We start from the raw sequence: 16,382 nt of genomic DNA on the forward strand, positions 1-16,382 counted from the left end.
TCAGACAGCAAGACAGCCATTCATATTGCACTGGCAATCGAGGGGCCAACAATACAAATATTGACAGATCTTCAGACAGTGCAATGGATGAGCTGCACCGCTCTCATGGCCGCTTTGGAGCAGCCTACCCACATTCCAGGATGAAGCAAGGGAAGAACTGTCTGCCAGGATTAGGAGAGAGAAGGGGAGCTTAGGAGCTTAAGGCGTTGACCTGCGTATGCTGACACAGTATCCTGCATTGTCATGTCCTGGCCAAGAGGAGTTGGCCCTGTAGGCCTTTATGCAAGGACTCTGGCCTGACCGTCTTTGAGAGCATGGTTGTCTGTCCGTCCCATTGACACCTGGGCCGCCAGCCTGATTTCGACTGCCCCTGTCTGCGTAAGACGAGCACAGTGGGTGGAGGATGAAATAGTCAATGGAGAGACAGTACAGCCGGTGTCTCCCCCACCCCCGTAACAAGAGGCGCACAGGAGACAGAAGTAAGGCCAGCACCCCAGTCTGGCTGCTACCAACGTGGAGAAGAATGTGTAACTGCCCAGCCCCAGAGCACCATGAGCCCTCCTCCTTCATCGCCATTAACATACAGGAGGGCGACAGTTACAAGGCGGTGAGGGAACACTGTCCGTATTCATCTGCAATTGAAAAATTCACACCCAGTGTGAAGAGAGGGGTGCCTATCGTGACTTTTACGTGTTTTTACTCATTTTAACATCTTTTACGTATTTTTACTAATTTTAAGTATTTTTACTCAGTTTAAGTATTTTTACTCAAAAGTGTGTGTGTGTGTGTGTGTGTGTGTGTGTGTGTGTGTGTGTGTGTGTGTGTGTGTGTGTGTGTGTGTGTGTGTGTGTGTGTGTGTGTGTGTGTGCGCGCGTGTGTGTTGCACTCCTGTTTGTGTATAATTAGTGTAACTGGTTGCATCTTTGTGTTGCAATCAGCCGCAGCTGTTGAGGTCATGCTGAGTTTGTGCTCAAACATACGGACGGACACACACACACACACAGACAAAGTCATGTATAGGAGTGGTTGGCACCACTCAAAAAATCATCAGAAATTGTGGGAGATGGCAGCAGCCGGCCTGCATCATCAAACGCTCCAACAGCTACCAGTCTTTGCTGTAGAATCTCGGGGTGTGCCATTTGACAAGAGGAAGACTTCCCAGCATGCCTCAGGGTGCACACACAGTCCAAACCAACCGCCAGAGGAAACGTTATCACTGTGCATTTCTCCAGAAACATTCAATGACAACATTTCTGGACTACAATTTTTTTTAATCTTAAGTACGTTGCCTTTCAACGTTTAGGTTTATGGTTAGGTTTAGGGGTTAAGATTATGGTTTAAGGTTAAGTTTAGGCATTGTTTTTTGTGAAGTTAGGGTTTGGGTTAGGTTTAGGGTTTGTTAGTATGCAACGTCAAATCAACGATTGACTGTACATCGTTCAAAATACAAAATGTTATCACTGTACGTTTCAAAACTGCAAAACGTACTGTGACAACGTTTTCTCTGGCGACCAGGCTACACAGTCACACACGTGTATCGTTTCATTGTTGTTCACTGTGTTATTTAGTTATTATTCGGTATTACTGTAGGACTGTGTTGGGGGATTTAATGTAATCTGTTCGTTATTGGCATATCATTTATGTTATATGTGTTAATGGTTAGAAACCGTGGGTGATGCGTTAGGGGAAGTGATCCCCTCCCTCTTGTCTCGCTCCATTAGTGAGATTGTTTGGAGCCAATTTGTGCGTTCGAGCCACAAGAGTTTCGCGTCAGAAACAGTTGTCATGGCATTTCCTGGGAATCAGCAACCCACCATCTCCACCACCACCATCATTACACTGTTTTATGTTAGGCTGCTAGGGACACATCTTATAATTGTGCTAACAGAACTTCAACTTGTTGCATAACAAAGGTCCACAGTGCGTCATCCCTGCATTATGCAACAACAACAACAACAACAACAACAACACAAACACATTTCTGTTGACATATTCCAACTGGGTCTTGTGTTTGCATCTGTGTACCAAGTAGTTTATGCTGCTGTCCTTGTACACTAATTGATAGCCTATTCCCTTCTGTGTTTAGTCGCCCACACATTAGTGAGACAGAGGAGAGTTTAAACACTACTTAGCATTTTTTCCAGACACAAATCACATTTTGTCTCCGTGGAGTTATACTGCATGGATATTGGTACTGCTGTCGCAGTCCGTTTATTTTGTTGTCCCACTGAGCCCTGCTGTGGCACCACAGCCCAAAAAAGAAAGAAAAAAAGACATTACGACAAGCGGTTGTTGAAGACAAGAGGATGTCATCTCCACTGACAAATGAGAGCAATAGATTGGGGCTAAAAACAATGATTTACTCCTGCAAATACAGCCTGTGAGACTCTATCTAGTCTCCCTTTGCATCTGTTTTGCTTTAATAACAAAATACTTTAGCATATCCGGGGGAGTGTCGATGGCCGGGTGGCTCACACATATATTGTGTGAGTTATTCATTGTGTTATTTAGTTGTTATTTATTTTATTTGTTCGGGGGATTAAGGTGTTATGTATTATGTCATTGTTATTTCATCAGTTATGTGTTTATTACTGTTTAAGTTTTTGTTTAATGATGAGTGACAAATAGTCCAAAGGATGAAAGAGTGAAGACTCTAAACAAACGGTCTCATCAAAAGAACAGTCCACACTCCCAACATTTTTAAGAGCTTGTGATGTGCTGCAGCAGCAGTCAAAAAACGCATGCTGATGAAGGGCAGCAGCCGAAACACATTTGTTTCTTAACTGCTGCTGCAGCAGCATATAAAGGGCTCTTAAACTTATTTTGTCAGTGCGTATTGTTCTTTTGATGAGACTGTTAGGGGAAGTGACGCCTCTAGTCTCAGCTCTGTTGCTGAACTTGGTTGGAGACAGTTTGTGGAAGCCATAATGAAAAGGGTGTCATATCAAAATAAGTTGTCATGGTATTTCCTGGGATATCAGCAACCCATCGGACATCACACAATACGATGTGACTGCATGGTTACAAAAGTGCAGAGCAGACAGACACGAGCGTGCCAGCAGCTCACAGTTAGAATCTGTAAGGGCATCTAAGGTGTGTTATTTTAGATTTGTTTGTTTTTTGTCATTCTGTCTTCATGCTGGTGTTACCGTGTGTTATTGCACCGTCTGAAATAGGTAACGGTTCCTCGGACATTGTTTGATATAGCAGTTAGATGAGGTGTTTTGTCACATGCGAGGCAATGGAAATTCCTTTCTCGTTATAAAACTGTCTGATCTGCTCTTTCACGCTTTCTTCCAGTAATGGCAACATTTTAAAACTAGAAAAGTTCCAATAATGACTGGTATGTTATCCTGATGAATAAATAATTGGATTTGTCCATTAAAAAACAAACAAAAATTAACTAGAAGATACATTGGGACTGGAAATAATCATTTCCACCCTACATCATCTTAAACAAGACGTACAGCCTATGTGAGCAATTTGAATCCACCTAAAACACACTGTGGTGTTCAGGGGTGAAGCTGCATTATACTGGCTGACTGCTTGTGTGAATGGCCTATCGTCCTAGTGTGATGATGGCCTCATTTGGCCAAATGGAAACAGTGATCGTTATAAATTCTCATGCCTAGATGATCAACCACGACCCAATCTTTACTTTCACTTCACCAGAAGTAGAGTCTTTGGTATGACCCGGGCAGGGATCGAACTCAGCATAAAGGGTTGGATTGGGGGTAAGACCCTCCGACATAGGCTACTAGTAGCGGCATGTCCAGGGAGTGTACATTACTTGTACAGCAAGCTGCCTCACGCTACATAAACAGGAGATAGGCTCCTGCCCTATGGGATGCAGACATATGCGGTTTTTCGGTTCTCGGAAAACGTTGGTCCAATTGAATTGCTGCACACCCCCGAGTCATAGGGTTTTGTCAATTAATTGATAGATAGAGTATTGCTAATTTTTGCTATTCGACGTACAATGAAGTATAGTAGGGTTTAAGTGGTTGAGCGAGGCAGTTGACCTCTAAACTGCTTCAGCAGGGCTTCTGCGCAGTGATCAAGACTGTGGTTTCCAGATACTACACTCCAAAACAGGGCCAGGCTGAGAAAAGAGGACGCTGGCTCAGCAAAAAAGATATGGGAGAAAAAAAGAAGGGGAATCTTTAGTAACTTAAGTTGAGGAAATAAATAAATTAAATAGTGCCTCTGGATCAGAGCATCGGCCATACAGTACGCCTAAAATGTAAATGCACAGCATTATTCAAGGCTGGTGCAAAAGTGAGAAGGCAGTTCAACATAGACATGCTTTCATGCAAATGTACCAGTCCACTCAATCACATGAGCATCCTTGGAGATATTATGTTGAATGTGCACATTAAGCATATGCCAATGCTGTGTAGACTATAATTCCAGACATAATGTATTGATTCCTATCTCTTCCAGACATATCCTGATTCATCTTATGCCATTACTGTCAGCGGTATAGAGGAATGTTTATCCTTGCTTTACGTGTTTGGACTCTTTGGACACTTAAATTACAGGGCATGCATGTATATTATATATATATACTGCATATAGGCTACAGTATATATACAGGTATTTGCGCAAATTGCACTTGAGATGTTTGAATGACATTGAAGCTTACCATGCAAAGTTCATTGGGTATTCCTTGAACATCAGTGCCCTCATACTGTGCATTTCAAGTGGTGTCATATTTTACATGTGTCAAATATTCATGAAATACAGAGGTTAGTGGTTTTCTTTTAAGGCCCATGCATTGAATCATGATCAGTCAAGGTCAAACGGAGGGCCCTCTTCAAAAGATTCCATGGAATAGCAGTCTATGCAAGTATCGCTGAGCACAACATACATTCCCACAACAGCACAGGCGTCAAAAACAGCAGATGGTGGGGGGCTGGGTTTGTACCCCAGGGTACTTTTGTTATTCTACAGTGTACTGTACAGTACTGTATGTAACCTCATTAGACTAGATTCCTGCAGATGACAATTTGCAGGAAAGGCAGGAAATATCCACCAGAAAAGCACAAGTATTCTTTTTTTATCATCATTATCATGGTAGACTGTTTCCACTCTGAAGAAAGCTTTGAAACAATGAAAAATGCCAGCGTTAAAACATATTCCGAGTAGACCTCCACAAATAGGTAGAGCTCTTTGCCTCTGGGCCTGGGGGAGTCAGAGTAATCTGTCTGATAATGGTAGACGTGATAGTTTTCTTTCACTTTCTTTTTTTTCTTTGCCCAAATTGCTAGAAAAAAAGGAAAAACACCTGGAGGAAAACAGGGCACATTTACATTTTGCTTTATTATTCTGTTCTTCTGGCCTTTTTCATGTTTGCTCCTTTTTTTTATATAGTTTGTTCCTGTTTCCAGTTTGTTCACCTTCACTTATATTTTGGTTTTGTTGAGATGTCTGTGTGTGGGTGGTGTGCATACACGCATGCATGCGTCATAGTTAACTGCACTCACTATGCGTCTATGTCTGTGTGTGCATTGTGTTGATCGCTGTGTGTGTGTGTGTGTGTGTGTGTGTGTGTGTGTGTGTGTGTGTGTGTGTGTGTGTGTGTGTGTGTGTGTGTGTGTGTGTGTGTGTGTGTGTGCCTGCGTGCGTGCGCTTGTCAAAACACAGGCACAAAGCTTGCAACCCTTAACCTAAGGTAGATTCAATGACGTCACCACCCGCATACACAGACCTGTATGTTTAGCCCATAGAAGCACTTCCTTATGAACGGAAATATCATAGGCCTCTCCATCATATTATAGTCTGTAGGAACGACAGGCCTGCGATATTGCATTAACAAACTAGAAAAAGTGCTCCTCGGAGCACAGGTCTCCGCCAGGTCAGGTAGGCTATTGTGGCCTCCTGGTGGCGCTATAATAGGCCGCATGAAAAGGCTGCCATTTCTTCTTAGGCCTTGCACGACAAACATAAGTTTGTTAACAAATTGGAAAAGTACTCATAAAGTGTCTTCCTTGGCCTACCGGCAGTACGCACAAAACTATGGTCCAGCAGTTTGCAAGATTACCCCCCCTGGTGGAGATAACAAACAGCCAGTCTGCAATGAGCATTTGACTCGAAATTGGATTTTGACACAGATTTTCTACGTATTATTTGACATGAAAAATTATCTACTCAGTATTTCAGAGTATTTTGGTAACAAACAGTCAGTCAGCAATGAGCATTTGATTCAAGAGTTTACATATGACAGGGATACAATGAATCTATTACTTGACAAGAACATTTATTTACTGTAGGCTACTCTGTATTACTGATTACTTCAAGTAGTTTGGTAAAGAAACCTCACATTTATAGCTTGACGGGGTTTTGAAATAGGCTATCCACATGCCTAAAGGTTGTAGTTTGAAAAGGTGTTGTGTTTAGCAACCACCAAAGGTGCTGCCAGTGTGTCAAGTCCCCTTTCAGATAATCCCTCAACCTGTTTAAAAGTAAAGAACACAAGCTGTGCACGGGTAGTTTTTGTGAGACATAAATGACTAGCAACCACTTCCAAATGCTTTGGCAGCTCATTTCAATCCTGCATGTTCATAACATTAGCTAAGTGAATCAATGAAAAAAAATTGCTTTTGAAAAGAATGCTATTGTATTATAAATGTGACAAGAGAGTAGGCAGGAGACAAGCTAGTGCAGCTTCAAGCAATGTTCCTGGGGATCTGTTTTTCCTCCAAGGACGCTTTCTCTTTTTCTAGCAATGCTTAAAACTTTAGAATGAACATTTTTCCCTCCACTTATTTTGAGTTCAAGCTTTCCCTTTTAAAACTAGCTTCATACGACCTCAAAAAAGCAGAGCACATCACTTTGTGAAACAGGCTGAACCAAGCTCTCTCCCCTCTTCCACGTACTTAAAACATAATTCCACTATTAGTGATCTTATAGCCCTATGTCATGGAAATGCCAGAACATGACAAAGCAGTTTATGAGGCATAGTTGATGGCAGGTGCGTGCATTCCTTTGACAAGGTGTTATTTAGATTTGCCAAAATTACCTTGCAATGCAATCTGTCACAGCTTTTTTCAGAGCTCAGCACATTGTGGTGACCTCTTCTGTGACATAACAAGGAAAATATTTGTTTGTTCCTCAGTAGATTTTCAAGCGCCGGCTGAGTTATTGTCTTTTCAACTGAGGTTCACTTCACCCCCCCGGCAGTGATTTAGGAACAAAAAAGGGAGCCTGTTTGTTTTGTTTAAATAGGACTATAAATAGCTTTTTGGGGGGAGGGTTTTTGTTTTAGTTGGATGTACCATTTGGGTTGTACGTCCATCATTCTGCTTTTTAGCTTTCAACAGTGGTGGTCTGCTGCAGCAAGGACAAGACTACTGTCATACTGTCGCACATACACAGACTTACACAACACATTACTCACGCAGCAAGTAATGTGGTAGTGGTTGTGACGATTCCTGATATAATAATAATAATAATAATAATAATAATACAATTTATTTGTAATTCACATTTTCACAAATCTCCAAGTGCTACAGGGTTTAAAAACATCATCATAAAAACAGCAAAGGCAAAAAAAAAACATAAGACCCTACTAGGGATAAAAAGTTACGTTTGTACAGTACAACACATGCATATATCGTTATGCGTGTCATGCAGTCTTCCCTAGTGCCTCTGAAAAGCTAATCTCTTCAACAGAGCCTTGTTGTAGACCCAGGACTCTCCGACCTTGTGGAACAGCCTTGTCTCCCACTGCTGTTCATTCTGCATCCTCTCCTGGGCGTCAGCTCTCTGCCTCTGCTCCAGTCGCTGTTTGGCTTCTGTCGCCGCATCAGTGTACTTCAGTTTAAGGTTCAGTGTCACGTCCTTCCAGAGGCAGCGAGACTCATACTCCTGCTGGTGCTCCACCTTCTTGACCTTCTTCTTAATGATGTCCATCTTCTTGGTGTCTATGAACAAGGAGTTCTCCCCAGATGCCCATGTGGCATACATCACTCCATTCCACTCTCCCTTTATGGAGCAGAAAGACTTCTTATCATTAGGCGCAAAGATCTCTGCCGTGACGCGGTGCTTTTTGCTACCAAGGAAAGGCTTGGTGTGGAACACAATGTTGGCACTGTAGCCTGACTTGGAGCAGGAGATTTTACACTCTCCGCCCAGCTCCAACCACGGCACCAACAGGATCGACCTGCCATAACCATTAGGGAAGGTGACAATATAGTGTTCGTCATGTTCCAAACATGAAACACAGCCTTGGCCGATATTGTGGACACCTATAGATGTCCCCAGGAACTTTGACTTAGTCCAGATGTGAGCGCTGAACTGGATCTTCTTACTGTAACACTCTGTATAGAATGCAGAAATGGGTGGGTGGTGAGAGACCTGTTCTGCAACGAAACAGACACTGTTGGGTGAAGACCAAGGGAGTGGACCATCTGACACTGTCTCTGTGGGCTGGGCGGTTTCCTCCGCCTCATGGGGTAGATCCCAGTGGCAGTAGAAGACCTCCCCCAGGATGGGGTTGTAGGGCTTCTTGGCTACCGAGCTTTTTCTTCCCGCATGGAAGGCTGATAGATACCATTTCACCACCCGTACCATGCGCTCCCGCGGCCCCGGCTGCTCAGTGATGCTGACAAATAAGTTGGGATGTGCAAAGAAGTCCGCATACATTTCTAATAAAGACCGCTTCTCCAAGATGAAGGTTGGTAAGGCCACCTTGGAGAGGTCCATGTCCAATCGGACCTGAGACAAGAGATGAGTGATAACGCTTGTGTGTGCCTCCACCGACTCGTCCTCGCCAATGTCATCGTTGTCATCGTGGCTGTCAAATGAATCACATTTCACATTGGTCACGTCTGTACTGCGTATGGATGACGTGAGTGATTCTTTGGTGTCGGGTCGCTTCAGCACGTCTCCCTTATCACTAAGGGGCCAGACAGCTGGAGGCCCTGAAGGATCCATGAAGTGTTTGAGAGAAGTGTTGTTCGATGCACCAGCATCATAGAACTTATCCTCGCTGGAGGAGGAGAAATCTGGCACAGAGTGAGAGGGAAGGGGGATATGGGCAGGGGAGGTAATGCCACTACTGAGACCCGATGGCCCGCCCCCTCTGGTGTTTGCCGTTCGTGTCCGCAGGCTTCCCATCACCGTGACGACAGGACCCCAGGGGGTGTGAAGGGCCGGAGGATTGATCTACACACCCGAGAAGCGTCTGTGTGTTTGTGAGATATACGGCAGGCGTCACAGCACTTACCTCATGGTGTCGGGTCAGAACGCTGTAATCGAGGAATGCTCAGGTGAGTTCACGAGAAGCATCCAAGGGATTCAAGTTTAGACTGCCTCTGGGGTTTTCCCCATCCCAATTATAAGGGTTTGCCGTGATGTAGATATGTTGTCATGATGTAGATGTCCATATTTGCATGCTGCAGTACGGCAATCTATCTATGCATGAAACTCTGTGTGTCTGTGTGTGTGTTCCCACATATCCCGAGAACCATCTGACGGATCAACTGTAAACGTGCAGTGCCAAGTGGGAAGTCGGTCGGATCACTGGTTGTCTATAAATCCACAAATCTCTGTATCTGTCTGTCTGGCGGGTGTCCCTTTTATGGCCCTGTATGGAGATCCCTATTGTCATTAATATGACATCATAGTTAGTTCTGACGTCATAGACTGCCCCCCCCTGTACTATTATATTGGGTACAGCACTAAGTACTCTGACAACGGGCGCAACAGGTATTGCTTAACCGGAGAGGCATTCACTCACAACGGGCATCGCCATAGTGGTTCTACAACGACCCTCACGGGTCCATTTGGTTCCATTTGTGCACTCTCACAGTTACAGACCTGCACAAAGGTTCATTTGGGAACCCCTCAAGGAACCATGGGGGGTCCCTGGACCCCACTTTGAGAACCATCGCCCTAGTCGATAATATTAGTCATCTCCATGAGGAGCACGTGGAGTAGGTCCATGTTTGGATTGTGAACGTCATATGTTTTGTGACATCATAGATGTCCATAGATTTTTGGACACAGCTGTGGAGGACGTGCATAGAAGGCATAGGGGGGACACATGCACAGACTATGACCTTTTTACAGCAGTAATGTGTGAAAGCTTGTCCATCTCCATGAAATCTGTTGTGTATACTTAGGCTAGTTAAATCAACTTGATTAAATTCAATGGCTGCATAATAGGCCTTGTCATAGAGCATGATGGCATACATTCACAGAATATAATATTTATTTTTACAGCTCTTCTCGAGAGAATCAATCTCTCAGCTCTCTCTCTCTCTCTCTCTCTCTCTCTCTCTCTCTCTCTCTCTCTCTCTCTCTCTCTCTCGCCATACTAATTGCTATACTATTTTAGCTAATTGCTAAATGTTAGTATGCATCATTTCAGCACAGTCAAACGGCACACAGCACAAAGCCACAGCAACAAGAAAAATGTGAGAATATTGTGTTGTTTATGATGATGTGTCTGGTTTCCTTGGAAACAACATTAGGAGCCGGCAACTTGGAAATGCACTGGAACGGGCACAATACATTTTCAGCATCAACAAAGGCATTTTAATTGCTTCAACACATATTGTAGCCTATGATTCTTCTGGTTTCCCATGGAAAAGAGAAATGTGCGACACTCCTATGAAGATACAGTATAATCGCGTAAGAATACACTTCGACCATGACAAAAGGATGCTATGTCAATTTGTTGGCCACGTGAAGCATATTATGCTTTCTTATAAAATGTAAAATCATTTTTGGATACACTTGTGAATTCTAAAGTAATGGCACTGGGTGAATGAAAATCCCAAGAAGAAAGTAGAAATTTTAATTCTGCCTTCAGAGGAAGGCATCATGGCAGACAATGCTGTCTGCCAAAGCAGAGACTGTGTGTGTGTGTGTGTGTGTGTGTGTGTGTGTGTGTGTGTGTGTGTGTGTGTGTGTGTGTGTGTGTGTGTGTGTGTGTGCGTGTGTGCGTGTGTGCGTGCGTGCGTGCGTGCGTGCGTGCGTGCGTGCGTGCGTGCGTGTGTGTGCGCGTGCGTGTGTGTGCGTATGTGTGTTCTTGCGTGAGCGTGCCCATGTTTGCCCCTGTGTGTGTGTGTGTGTGCCTGTGTGTGTGTGTGTGTGTGTGTGTGTGTGTGTGTGTGTGTGTGTGTGTGTGTGTGTGTGTGTGTGTGTGTGTGTGTGTGTGTGTGTGTGTGTTCTTGCGTGAGCGTGCCCATGTTTGCCCCTGTGTGTGTGTGTGTGTGTGTGTGTGTGTGTGTGTGTGTGTGTGTGTGTGTCTCAAAAAACGGATTCAGTGTTTTATAAATATCAGATGCAGTGACAATTGGCATATGCAGTATACAGTATGTGCTTTTGTCTCTTTATCACAATTCCAGGAGCAATACTAATGCATACAGTTTGAAAAAAAAACACACCCAGTGTGAAGAGAGTGGTGCCTTCGAAAGTGTAACTGGTTGCATCCTTGTGTTGCAATCAGCAACAATTGCAATCAACAACAATCAGACAACATATTGTCACGTGACACGTGACAACATATTGTCACGTGTCTCGTGAAGCTTGACCAATCAGCCGTGCTGACATACGGACGGACGGACACACGGACGGATGGACACACGGACACACGAACAAAGTCAGATATAGGAGTGGTTAGCACCACTCAAAAAAGTCCCATGAACAGTAGTTAGCTTGTCACTACATTTTCCAAGGAGGCCACCTGGCTGTCTGTTAGCAGGATATCTTGAGAAGTTATTGACAGATTTTTCAAAACTTTGGAGAAGGTTGGGCATTGGCCAATAAAGAACTGAGAAACTTATGCATCCCAGTAGGTGTGGCTTTTGCATGATTTGCAAACAGTTGCGCTTAACTCCACAAAACTTTGAGGAAAGGTTTGTCATGGACCAAAACCAATAATAGAAGTGTTGTATATTTCATAATATAACATACACATTTTAAGCCATCTGTTAGAATTACTAGGATTACAGGTCTACTTTTGCATAGACAGGAGAAGACCATTTGTTGGCTCCAGCCTGGGTGGGGGGTACGATTAGCATTCTCTTTGTTTTACCTGGGAGACAGAGGGTCTAGCATTTGTCATCACCCCTCCCTTCCTGCCCTATACAGTTGCAAATGTAGTGGGCCGGGAGGTGGGGTCTCACCTTTCAAGGCTGACACACCCAAACATGTACCTCCTCTTTTTGTGAATGTGATCATCACTGCTATAAAGATTGACTCAAATGTAAGCTTAGTGTTGTGTGTCACTAAGAGGCCGAGGGGCCGATGGGGGGAGCTAAGGCTCCATAGGGAAGCTGTTTGTATTATGCAATAAATCGGAAGCAAGAAACCTCACTGACTGGAGTGATGCCTCAATTCATTCTCCAACCATTCATACACACCTCTGGAACATCAAGCTACAATTTGGCGTTGTTGGCAACTTCAAAAGTGCAGTAGAACCTTTAAGTCTGTGGTTTCAGATACCACAGAAGCACATATGAGGGAATCATTAAAGTGAGGGATTTTATTTATAAGTAGGCTAGGCCTACAATAGGCTTAATTGTCTTTTATGATAAATACTACTTTTGGCCCCCAGGAACAGTACAGTATGTACTATTGTCCTGATTAGTAAGGGACAACTTTTGGTTTCAATTCGATCATTTCCGACTCGTGCATTCACAAAAAATGGATGTGGATTTTGACAGAGGACATATTCAAGTCTCTCAAAATATTTTAACTCTAGCTCCCTATTTATATAACGAAGTAAAAACTGTTTTAAAAAAATGTTCATTTTGCCTCAGACCTCCTCTGTAAGTGCACCAGAGTCAAAGCTGGAGTCAATAATCAACAGGACCGACAGTGCCAGAGTCAAAGCGCAAGTCAGTAATCCAAAAGAAGAGAACAGACAGTGCAGGTCTCCGGTACACATGTACAAATGGCAAAATACAGTACAATCTTACTAGCACATCAAAGGGAAAGGAGGCAGTGTGTTGTGTTTTGGTGCCATGTACACACTGCCACTGTAAATGTTCATATGATATTTGTACTATTTAATCATGATTTAAAATACGCTGCGATGTTGAATAAATACAGTATTTACAAATTTAAAATACGCTGCGATGTTGAATAAATACAGTATTTACAAATTTGCTACACCTGGGGGGGCTGTGGGTGGGGTCAACCAACGTGTCTTCGGCTCCAAACTGATTCCGGTGACACTCAAAAGGGACCCCTTTGGAGGTATTTGAAAAAAACAAAGTGGCCGCGGCCTGGGGAGGATGACTGCCAATTAGTGTTGGCCCATGTGTGACGGCCCCAGGGCCACTGCCAGGGTTGGTGTGTATGTTTGTGTTTTTCAGTGATGTTGGGTCCTGGTTGGTTGGAGCTGCTGGAGCTGGAGGCAATCAGGGAATTGGAGGCAGCTGGCCACTGTCTTCAGGGTGCATAAAACCTTCATGGTGGGTCTCTCTCTCTCTTCTTCCATGGCTCAAATCTGTTAGTTTGGAACTCCTTTGTTTTTTCTGTAAAGTTATTTATTTTGTGTTCCTTTAAGTCTAGAAGAACAGTCCCCTATCAGCGTTTTTGTCAGGATCTATCTGTGTTTTAGTTTGTAGTGACATCGAGTTGTAGTATGTTCTGTGCCTTCCTGGCTGCCCCTGTAGTTCTGTACATGCCTTGTCTAACCAGTCTTGTGATTTGTCTGTGTTTCCACCTGTGTCCTCTCAGTCCCCCAGCCTATCCCAGTGTTGATTGTCAGTTGAGTTCACCTGTGTCCAGTTTTTTTTTAGTGCCTCACTAGCCAACACAAAAATGTATGTACCTTGTTGTCTTTCTCCAACTAAAGACCATACATACAGGAGCCTGAAGTTGCAGGTGCTTAATAATAATGATAATAATAATAATGATAATAATACTATAAGGTTATTCTTCTATTTATTCTTCACTTTTAAGTTTCCAACCTTTTTTATTTTGTTTTCTTACCTTGTTTTCTTTCTCCAAATACAGAGCAGCCATTGGAGTCTGAAGTTGCAGGTGCATACTAGTGTACATTTCATAATGATGTCATTAGGCAGAGCAGGCAACATATGGTCCACAGACAGCAGAGCTGGAGACAGACTGGTAGACACAGGGAGTCTCAGGTAAGTTTGTTAAGCTTTAGTTTGGCAACGTTATGAAATGTTCTCTCTTTTTTAGACTTGTAAAATAGTAACATAATTGGACAGTGCCATATGGATACCCCCACTCTCAACTTGTGTAGAATCTAGATAGACAAAATCATTGCCAAAGGTAATTGTGTGTAGAGTCTACACACAATTACCTTTGGCAATGATTTTGTCTATCTACACCAGTAGACCAGTAGTCTATCTACTACACCAGTAGTCTATCTACACTGTAGACCATGCCTTCAAGGAGTGAACAGCACATATTACATTCATGTCATGTCAAAAAGTGGACTTTCAGCTCATACACCATGCATACACAGTACTGTGGAAATTAGATACGTGTGTGTGTGTGTGTGTGTGTGTGTGTGTGTGTGTGTGTGTGTGTGTGTGTGTGTGTGTGTGTGTGTGTGTGTGTGTGTGTGTGTGTGTGTGTGTGTGTGTGTGTGTGTGTGTGTGTGTACTGATGTGTAATATAGTGTCGATTAAATGTAGGGTTAGATGTAAAGTCCAACTCATCATGACACACATAGACTTGAACCCTAGCATCTCTATTTTGGACATGTCATAATAGGTGAACATAATATGCTGAAACTATGGCTATTTTCGGCTAAGAGATTTTGCCAAATACAGACCCCTGGGGGACCCGGGCAAACGGCACCGGGGGACCCCGGTGACGATAAAATCAACATGATCTTATTACAAAACGTACAATGGATACTTATAGTCAAAAAGTACATAATAGTAAGTCTCACCATAAATAACATAGTTCAAAGGATGTAATTCACAAAATGTTCTCATTTGTTATTCATTTTTTAAGAGGCAGCTTACCGACATAGAAGTACCAACAAGAACCATATATTACAGCTACATATTCAAACAATGTAAATCACAAAGTTATTCATTCACAACTCAACATTTAATCGGGAGATTGTATCCTTGTTTTTATTTTTATATGAAAATACAGAAATAAAAACAAGGATTTCATCCTGCGATTATGTGATTTACATTGTTTGAATACATAATATGTAATGTACTATGTAACTAGTAACACGTGAGAACCATAGATCTCTGTGAATACAATTGAATGGTTGAATGTCTGTCTCATTGTTGTCTTACAGAGCTTACAATCTCACAATCCGCACTCAATACATCATGGCCCTCAAGTCATCCATGTTGATCTTAATCCATTGGACAATTTCAAGCTTTATACTCAGGAGTCGGAGCTTGATGTGGTTTGGCCTTAAGCCATTGTCCGTTCTCCATGTTATCTCGTTCCCTCTCGATTCATGGTCATTCACACTTCTTTGCAAACAAAGAGATTCCATTTCTCTTGCTGTTGATCTAAAGATATGAATAGGAAATCAGAAGCCTGTTGTGTCTGACATAATCTCTTATATCCAAAGTTTACCATGGTCACATAATCTTTACCGATGCAGAAAGGCTTATAAACAACAACAACAGTATTAACGATAAAATAACAAAAAAGAAGCACAGGCTTTGAACAACCACTCGGAAGCAGTAGCAGTCTGTGCCGGAAGCGGCCTGTACTGTATCAGCTCTGTGCCGCAATAGGTCAAAGTCTAAGCCCCAACTCTCTCTGTAAACTCATCAGTGCAGTTTTGGGAACAGTTGTGGACCAAGCAATGCCACAAACAGCAGTCTTTTGTGATCCTCAAACTGGTTGGCCGTCTCTGTAATGGGTCAGTGCATCCCCTGTTCTCCCTCTGGATGTGCATGGTGCTTCACCCACGGCCCTCAGAGTTGTGTTAAACACGCTGTAATCTCCCTAGCTCGCCTTCAATGTTTTGAAGGCGAGCTAGGATGGCAAGCTAGGAAGGATGTTGGCAAATGAATAAATCCCACCGAAAGAAGGTACCAAAAATAAAATATTCTTAGCTGAGAAATAATGCATGAACTGCTGCACAATGTACAGAATTGGTGTCAAGGTTGCCAGGGTGGCCCAGTATGTCCTGGCACAGTTCAACAAGTGATGCCCTGCTTTCACAGACTGTTCCTACAGTATTAATCTTTCATTTCCATCTCATGTGGCTAGCCCGTGACAGTCTTCATCCAACAATTGTGTCTGTTTAGGCACCTGGGCCTGTACTCGTATTCATTCCAGGAACCGTCACGACAGCTCTGTCAAACCACAGAGCCTCATTTTATCTTTTTTGTTTCTAACGTTCCCCATCTATTATTATTATTATTATTATTATTATTATTATTAGTAGTAGTAGTAGTAGTAGT

General features: G+C 43.1%; 1 pseudogene across 1 annotated transcript in view; it reads right to left on the reverse strand.

Annotated features, from left to right (window-relative positions):
- Positions 1 to 7,641: 7,641 nt before the first annotated feature.
- Positions 7,642 to 16,382, reverse strand: part of LOC311040619 (oxysterol-binding protein-related protein 9-like) — a 57,269-nt pseudogene continuing 48,528 nt past the window's right edge. The window contains exon 5 of the transcript in view: positions 7,642 to 9,187. The product of the transcript in view is annotated as an oxysterol-binding protein-related protein 9-like (transcript). The remainder of the gene's footprint in view (positions 9,188 to 16,382) is intronic.

The sequence above is a fragment of the Gymnoscopelus microlampas genome, assembly GCF_963454915.1.
Source record: "Gymnoscopelus microlampas genome assembly, chromosome: 24".
Lineage (NCBI taxonomy): Eukaryota > Metazoa > Chordata > Actinopteri > Myctophiformes > Myctophidae > Gymnoscopelus > Gymnoscopelus microlampas.